This window comes from Psammomys obesus, unplaced genomic scaffold, assembly GCF_907164565.1.
Source record: "Psammomys obesus unplaced genomic scaffold, mPsaObe1.curated_primary_1811, whole genome shotgun sequence".
In the NCBI taxonomy this organism is placed as follows: Eukaryota; Metazoa; Chordata; class Mammalia; order Rodentia; family Muridae; genus Psammomys; species Psammomys obesus.
The window spans coordinates 4,019,703-4,029,339 of NW_026585797.1; positions in this window are offsets into that span (position 1 = coordinate 4,019,703).

A 9,637-nucleotide genomic window follows, 5' to 3' on the forward strand; every position below is an offset into this window, starting at 1 on the left:
AAAACTAGGTGTCCTGTACCCTCAGCTCTGTTTTGTAGGGGCAGCAGAACCAAAAGCATAAGTTGAACCATATCACCAGATCATCCCTGTCCCTGATTTGTAGCTAGTCTACAAATCAGTCAGACCTGGATTTAGCAAGGGATCCTGGCTCAAACAATAATAATGCCAAAGGTGGTAAAAGAAGATACCAGATATCATTTTGTGAACTACACTTGAGTGCTCACTGACAGACATACTTGTATGTCCATTTAGAAAGGGCCCTTACAAAAACAAAAAGGTAGGGGCTGGAGAGATGGCCCAGTATTTAAGAACACTGGATGTACTTTTAGAGGACACTGGTTTGATTTTGAACACCCAAGTGGTGGCTCACAACTATTTGTAAATCTAGTTTCAGAGAACTTCTGGTCTCTGTGGGCTTCAGGCACATGTATGCACAGGCATACATACAGGCAAAACACTCATAGATATAAAAATTAAATAATTAATTTTAAAAGGAAAAGTATTTTGCATATATTTTAAACTTGATATTGATGACTAATAAATATATGTGTCTAAAATATATCAAATGAAATCTATGTTTTAGTAGGGCCGCTCGTGGCCATCCAGGGAACTGCTAAATTCATTCCCTGGCAATGAGAAAGAACAAAATATTGAATTCCCAGGAAACTCAAAAACCCAAGCCCTGGACAAAGGGAAAACAACAGCTTATTCCTTGTAGATAGGAGAAGCCTAGACCTAGAAGTCCGAAAAAAAATTGCACGCTTATTTTACAGGACTTCTGTGTCCTCCCCTTTCCTCTACTGGTCAGGTTTAGTTCCCTGTCCCAGTGCCTTGATGCTTTTTCTGCTCACAATGTATCCAGGTATAAAAAACAAAACAAAACAAACAAAAAAACACAAACAACAAAATAAACAGGACCTGCTTTAGCTGTCTTTGTCTACCTAGTGCTCATTCAGTTGTTCTTATTTATTGTTTGGAGGGGGGGTGGGAAGGAAAGAAGGAGGAAGCTACAGATTATACAGACTCTCAGAAAAATAAACTTCTGTATGTGTTTACAACTGGCAAAAATTCAAGATTTATTTTTACTATTTTTATTCATGGTATTTATAGAATTTCAACATTTGAAATTTTATATAGCACAAACTATGTAAACAGCATACTTGAGAGGATACATTTTCCTCATATTTTTATAACACTTAATGAGGACAGAAGAAAACCTTCCTCATTTTCTTTAATTTTGAATTAAAATTAAGAGTGCTCTGGTTTCATGAAAAGGTGAAATTTTGAAAAAAATAATTCTATGCAAATTTATCTAGATAATAACAATGAATAAAGAGTAATTATTGTCCAAGTAATTGTTTTATAGAGCTGTTAGGTTCTTCCTTTGGGGTTGAATCTCTTTGAGATTACTCAGCCTGGAAAATGCAGTGATAGCACTTAAAATATCTCACTAAATAAACTACATCCACGATTCTGCAGCTGCCTGCAAAAGAGCACCATCATTACCTCCTGCTTAGTTTGTGGATTTAGTTGGCACTGGCTGTGCTCTCAGAGGTAGGGGGATTGCCTGTTCTCATTAAAATGGAACTATGAAGAATTAAAGGTCAAACAAGAGACACAATTTGTTTTCCAATGTTCTACTACAGTGTCCAGGAAGAGCAACTTTTACTCATAACACAGATTGGTGTATGATACTCCCAGATTAGAAAAATGCATGGTCCCGAGCACAAAAAGAAAATCACAGGGAATAGATCTTTGAATCCCATAGAAGCTTTTAATGTCACATATTTTTACAGATAGAGGATTGGATTGTAGAGAATGTGACTTGTCCCTGTTATGCCAGATTGATATGGCACAATTGTAAGTATGAAGCATACTTTCAGCCTGACTAATGCAAACTCTAACTGATGTTAACAAATCAGTTTCTATTAATATCTCAATAAGGCAGTTTTACTGAATTTTACATTAAGTAGAATGTTGTAATATGGCAGAGCTTCCAAAGTCATACTACCCTGCCCTTTTTGAGGACATTAACCTATGTTACAGTTTCCAAGAGAGCATACCACTGGACATCTTTTTCCTCTCCCGTGTGTAAATTTTTGGGTATAAGTAGCTCTCAAGATTAAGAAGCCAAAGTAAATGTGAGAATTTTTGATTTGTGTAGTGTATCACTTCCAAAACAGTTTCATTGATATGAGCTCAAGAACTCTTACCATGTTTACTGTGTAACCCTTTATAATGCATATACGATGCCTTCAGATAATAAAAAAATTACAGGGCTAGAAAGATGACTCTGCAAATTTAAAGGCACTTACTATTCCTATAGAGGAGCTAGTTTTGGTTTCCAGCTCCAGACAGAATGCTTATAATCTCTAACACCAGCTCCAGGGGATCCAATGCCCTCTTCTAGTCTATGTGGGCACCAGGCTATAGATGGTTCACATAAACTTATGCAAGCATACATGCACAAAAAAAAAAAAAAAAAAAAAAAAAAAAACATTTCAATGAGTTTTCAAACACTATCAGTAATGAGTTATGGGCAATTGTCTTTGGTCTTCAACTATGTATAGTTATGTTTTCATGCTGGTTTGTGTGATTGTCCCTTAAGTATTTATTTAATATCTGTTCTAATTTGCATCTCTGTTGTGATATACATCATGACTAAAAGCAACTTGAGAAAAAAAGGATTTATTTTAGCATATAGTTCAGTCCATCATTATGAGAAGACAAGAACTGAAGGCAGAAAACTGCAGGCAGAAACTACAGTAAAGGTCATGTAGCAATGCTGTTTATTGTTTCCTTCCAGACCTATTGACAAGATTTCATATGTAGCACAGGCTCACAGTGAGCTGAGATCTCCTACACCAAATAGCAATCAAGACATTGTCCCACATGCCAGAGCCAGCCAGCAAAGTCGAACGGTTCTTGAATCGGGAGTGAGGATTAAAATTAATAAAATAAACACACAGCACACAGGAAACTTTTTAAAGGTCCAGACTCAACAGCCACAGCAAAAGGCAGGCTGCTGCAGCAAGCAGCAAGTCTCAAGTCTCTGCCTCCTCCTCTGCCTCCAGCCCTCTGACCTCTTTATTTGTGAGGAGTTTCTTTTTTAGCCAGTAAAATATCTCAGAACAATGGGTTAATTTGCACAAGGAGCCTGAGGAAGAGGTGTGACTCGCACAAGCTATCCCACCTACTGTCACAAACAAAAGGAGATGAACTTGCAAGTTCTTCTCTGCCATTAGAGAAGGTCCGGTAAAAGCAGTCTCTCCTCTGAGATTTAAATATCAAAGTAGGCCACTGGAGTCATGGCTCCCGGCACCCACAGACACAGGCCAATTTGATTGAGATAATTTCTCAGTTGAGATTTTCTCTTTCCAACTGTGTCAAGTTCACAACCAAAATAGACATCTTAATATCCATGAGTGTTAAGGCACTGTTCAAGGAAGTTCAATGAAAGAGTTAAACAGTGTAAAGGACATTTAAGAATTATGTGAATGAGATATCACAGATGAACAGGAAATCATGGTAGTAATCAGTGAAAGATCAGGTTGCTGGGTCACTATAAAATATGATTTGATCCTCTTCTATGGTTGGGAGCAACTGTTGACAAAATCTGGTCTATGTAGCACTAAGGGAGGAAAAGCGTCTGTGCTGCCATGTGCTGTGTCAATGGGCAACACCTGTACAAAATAAGAAAGGGCATTTCTTTTTTTCTTTCTTTTTTTCATTCTGTTATGCATTATATTCCAATCCCAGTTGCCTTTACCTACAATCTTCCCATTCCCTTCCCCCATTTCCCCTCTCTCCCAGATAGAACTTTCCTCCATCTTTCTTCAAAAAATAAGAAACAGAAACAAAACAAACAAACAAACAGAAGGCTAGGCCTCACAGGGATATTACCACCAAACATGGCCTAACAACTTACAGTAAGACTAGGCTGGAGGCAACACCTGTAGGGGGAAAAGGGTTCCAAGCTCAGGCAAAAGAATCAGAGACACCTCCACTCCCACTATTGAGCCTTCAAAAACATCTAGCTAACACAATAATAACACATACAGAGGAACTAGCTCAGATCCATACAGGATCCACGTTCATCTCTTCAGTTTCTCTAAGAGCCAGTGTGCCCCATTAGTTGATGGGGTTGAAGACCAAATAGTTATAGTGCCACAATTAAGCTTGAGTTGTTTAGAAATTAAGAAATCCTTTCATATAGGTACTACCAATAAGGATAAAAGTTAATTTAGGTATAGAACTTTTAACTTGTCAAGATAGAGAGAATAATCAGATAACTTTATCCTAAGTTGCTAAATACACATGGACTAGAAATTGCACATGTAGATTTTTTCCTAACAGTTTTCATAATAATTTCATAATTATTATTGTTTTGAAAGAAAAGGAGCTTTTTATTGGACTTAAAGGGGGAAATGTTTGTATAATGTTCTTTTGAAATGTATGCACCTTCCCCTTGTTCATTCAATGCTGATTTCTCCCCACCCCCCGCAACTCTCTGGTTTCAATCCAGATATTGCATTGTGATACTCATGCTAAGCATCCTGTCTCAACTCTGTGTAAACAGGCCAAAAATAAAGCAATTAGACACTATGTTGAGCTGGGAGGAGCCAGAGGACAAGAAAGAGGGGAGGAGCTAGAGTGAAGTGAGTGGGAGAAGAAAGAGCAAGGGGAGCTTCAAGGCAGAGCTGGAGGACAGATCTTGGAGAACTTGCAGCATGAACCAGACCTAAGATTTCACAAAAAGTAAGTATAACGTGGGAAATCTAAATGCTAGGAAACTATGAGGGCTTGGAGGTTTAGGATGGAGTAAATATTACCTAGCATTGTATTCTAAGCTAACTAAATAAACCCAGTCTCTGTGTGATGATATGATTATATAACCCTTTAGGATTAACAGCAGCTTTGCCAGAAGATATATCAATAGTAAATATTAGCCACTGCCTACAACACCTTTGTATAAATGTAACATAATTTCTGTATCCATTTCTCAACTGAGGGACATCTGTGTTATTTCCAAATTCTGTGCTAGCTCAAGATCCACCTGTAATACTCCTAGGCATATGTCTAAAACATGCTCAAGAATACATTTCTTTTTTTATATAATTTTTATTTTTTAAATATTAATCACAGGTTATTTACTTTGTATCCCAGCTGTAGCCCCCTCCTTCATTCCCTACCAATCCTACCCTCCCTGCCTCATCTCCTCCCTGCCCCTTTCCAAGTCCACTGATAGGGTAGGTCCTCCTTCCCTTTCATCTGACCCTAGCTTATCAGGTATCTTCAGGACTGGCTGCAATGTCCTCCTCTGTGGCCTAGCAAGGCTGCTCCTCCCATGGGCAGGGGAGGGTGGGGGAGGTCAAAGAGCCAGCCATTGAGTTCATGTCAGAAGCAGCCCCTATTCCCTTACTAGGGAATCCCACTTGGATACTGAGCTACCATGGGCTACATCCAAGCAGGGCTTCTAGGTTATATCCATACATGGTGCTTGGTTGGAGAAACGGTCTCATAAAAGATCCCTGTGCCCAGATATATTTGGTCCTTCACAAGAAAACATTTCTTACACTGGTCATTTTACAGGGCCTAACAGAGTCAGAATAAAACATTTATTAAAAGAATGAAACATACATTTTTCAATATTTGCTTCAAAAGGTGTGAGATATATTCAAATTAGCTATTTGGTCATCAAAGATACACAAAGCTAGAAAGATAGTTTAATGCTGAAGTACTTGCTTAACATGAAAGAGGAACATAGCTCATTCTAATTTTTAAAATAAATGTTATTTGAATCTGTGGCACATGTATAGCTACCTAGAGACTGGAACAATTGTTGATGCTTGATTGTCTCAATGTCACTACTTCCATTAAAACAAAAGACACACACGGTATATATTCACTCTTATAGACATTTAATATAGGATGAACCTACTGTAATCTGTACATCTAAAGAAACTAATCAAGAGGGAGGACCCTGACTAAAATGCTCAATCCCCATCCTGAAAGGGGGATTTCAGGAAGAACATCAGAGGAGGTAGAAAACAGGAAAAAGGCTGGGAACCTGCCAGAGAGGGTCTCTAAAAGGCCCTGCAGACTATCAAAGCAGACGCTAAGACTTATGGCCAACTGTTGGGCAGTGTGCACGGAATCTTATGTAAGAAGTGGGAAATAGTAAGATCTGGAGAGGACAAGAACTCCACAAGGAGAGCAACAGAACAAAAAAATTTGAACACAGGGAACTTCCCAGAGACTCATACTCCAAGTACTATGCAAGGAGATAACCTAAAACCCCTGCACAGATGTAGCCCATGGCAGTTTAGTGTCCAACACTAAACCCTAGTGTTTAGGGTTACATAGTAACGGGAAGAGGAACTGCCTCTGACATAATCTGATTGGCCTGCTCTTTGATCACCTCCCCCTGAGGGGGGAGCAGCCTTACCAGGCCACAGAAGATGACAATGCAGGCACTCCTCATGAGATCTGAAAGACTAAGATCAGAAGGAAGGAGAGGAGGACCTCCCCTATCAGTGGACTTGGGGAGGAGCATGTGTGAAGAAGGGGGAGGGAGAGTGGGATTGGGAGAGGAGGAGGGAGGAGTTTATGAGGGATACAAAGTGAATAAAGTGTAATTAATAAAATAAAAAGAAAAGAAAATCAGTAACTTCACACACACACACACACACACACACACACACACACACACAAAGGACTTTTTAAAAAGGCTTATCCTTCTCCCTCCAGCTGTCTAAATAAAATTTCCATTCTTTTGAGAAATGCTTACTTTCTCCTTTGGAATTGTCACCATTTTTGCTTGCTCTTTAAAGATTGACCTTATTCTTTTAGCAAGACAAAACATCTTTAATGATGAAAGCCAGTAGGGCATTGGCGAGTTAGTATGGCATCATTCTTAGCAGAGGTCCTACATACCTGGTCAAGAGTAGCCTTTTCCAATTGTGCTTTCCCTTGGTTTGTGGGTCTCTGGCTACTTAGCATGCCACCTTTCCCTTGAGGTCTTTATCCATTGATCTATATTTTGTATGAATCTGTTTAAAATTAAAGGTTTGCTCAGATTTCACTATCAAGAAATAAGTGTGTTCTTGGCATCTGAATAACTTGTTCTTAGAAGTGATGTTTTATTTCAGCACTCCTTCTAAGTGTAAAGGATTTCCCAAGAATATATGTTTCACATAGCTTCTCCCTTAGCAAAAACAACTTGACATTGCTATTTTCTGAAAATAATAGTATTTTCTCAATTGTCCTTAAGTAGCCTACAACATTGTACTCTATAGTTTCTATGGAAAAATAAATATTTCTAATCCATCTTCACTAATTAATAGCTAATTTTAATAGATTGAGATTGGCCCACATAGACTCATATATTTGAATATATGTGTCCCAGTTGGTGGGAAGTTTGGGAAAAATTAATATGTGTGGCCTCATTGGAGGAGATGTCACCTTTTTAGAGGGGTGTGTCATTGCAGGTAGAGTTTTGAGGATTTAAAAGTCTATTCCAACCCAGACTCATTCCTTCTCTGCCTGCAACTTACATATCACATGTCAGCTGTCAGCTACTGCCCTGGTGCTGTGCCTGGCTACCACCATGCTTCCCACCATGATGTACATGGACTAATTCTTTGAGACTATAAGCAACACCTAATTAAATATTTCCATTTTTAAGATGCTTTGGTCATGATACCTATTAACAGCAATATAGAAAAGTAACCAAGAAACCTTCCTTTTCTAACAGTTAACATTTTCACATCCATCAAAAATTTTAATATGCATTCAAGGTCATTTAAAACTGAATATGACTAATGAACTAATCAAACATAGTGACAGTGAAAGTAGCATACCAACTCCCAGTCATTTCTAGCCTCAGACTCACCAAACCAGATTTCATGTGTTTGATGATCTCTGAAAAAGGGACAATGATCATACTCATTACAAAGTTTATGTTTCCTTACCACAGTGCCTGGCACGTTGTACATGCTTATGAGATGTACATTGCAATGTTGTCTACATTAATATATAGTATTTCTAGTGGTAAGAATTTTCATCTACATTATTCTCTGCATTATTTCTCATATGTACAAGTCTAAAGCATAACTGGAGTATTAGTATTCCAAGAAAAATTAATTGTATTTTATAAACATTCAGAATAAAACAATTCTGTTGCTAAGTGAGCTACTTGGGTTGACTTTCATGGAACACTTTCCTCTTTTGACTTGCGCATGATCAGATTAGTGTTATAAATTTCACAGCTGTCTGTTCGTTAAGCCACTAAGTGTCTAACTTAATCTTGCTGTGCTGTTATTGGCACACCTGTTACCACTGATACACTCTGAAAGGTGTCCCTTTCCGTGTTGCTCGTCAACATGTCATTACCATTACGAACAGTGTATGGCATCTTCCTGGACACAGCACTACACAAAGTAAGTGCCCTCCAGAGTCACACAGTGAAAGGCAGCTAAAGCTCTGCTGAAATGAGCGCCTCCGAGAGTTTGGAAGTAATATTGTTAGATTATTTCAAGTGATTCCATTTGAAGTAATCTCAGAATTGTGATGTAAGAAGCTGGGTATGATCCTATCTTTCTGATTATTTAGAAATGTTTATTTAAAATGTCACTGCCATTATTAAGTATTATTATCAAATTTTATTAATAGAAACTTTAAGGAACAGTTTTAAAATACTTAAAGATAAATAAAAGGAGAAAATGATTAAATATAAAATGTGTGTAAATGGTTAACAACTGATGAAAAACCACAGAAATATTTCAGTTCATAGTATAAGAAACCTAAAATCATCCAAGGAAGTGATACTGACAGAGGCCTTGAACTCCTTGCCAAAACAGTGGTGCCCAGAAGAAAAATCAAGGAAATAGAAGTGTCAAGGCTCTAAACTCTGACTTTGGTGATGGTGTTTGAAGTCATGAGCCCACAACGTTATACTTTGAAATTATATGTCCTTTATAAGAGGAGGTATCTAAGAAACTATGTATGCTTTCTTGGAGCCCTTTTAACAGCTTAATACAATATTGATGACTGAGACAACAGAAGTTTATTCTGCCACAAGTCTAGATATTAGAAGTTTAAAACAAAAGAGTAACCAAAGCTCTGTTTAGATACAGAAGACCTACAATATTCACAGAGAAAACTGAGGCAGGTTGTGGATCTGGCTGCTGGCTGGTGGCTGAAGAGAATTTTTCTGAGGGCAATTCTCCAGGCTAGAACTGATTGTTACCAACCACGGTTTTCACTGATATTGACAAACTGAGGGGCCAGAATTAAATTGCCTGCAGCTAGCCAGTGCTGATAGCTTCCTGGTGTGGGCTTAGACCTATTAAAATAATCAGGGGTAGGGATCTTCATTCTAGCAAAGGCTTTTGTTTTGTTGTTTTTTTTTTTTTTTTTTTTTTTTTTTTTTTTTTTTTTTTTTTTTTTGCTTTACCATGCCTTTCCCCATGTCCACTACTAGGGGAGGTACTCCTCCCTTCCGTCTGACCCTAGCCTATCAAGTCTCATCAGAACTGGCTACATTGTCTTCCTCTGTGGCCTGGTAAGTCTGCATCCCCTCAGGGGGAGGTGGGAAAAGAGCCAGCCACTGAGTTCATGTCAGAGACAGCCCCTG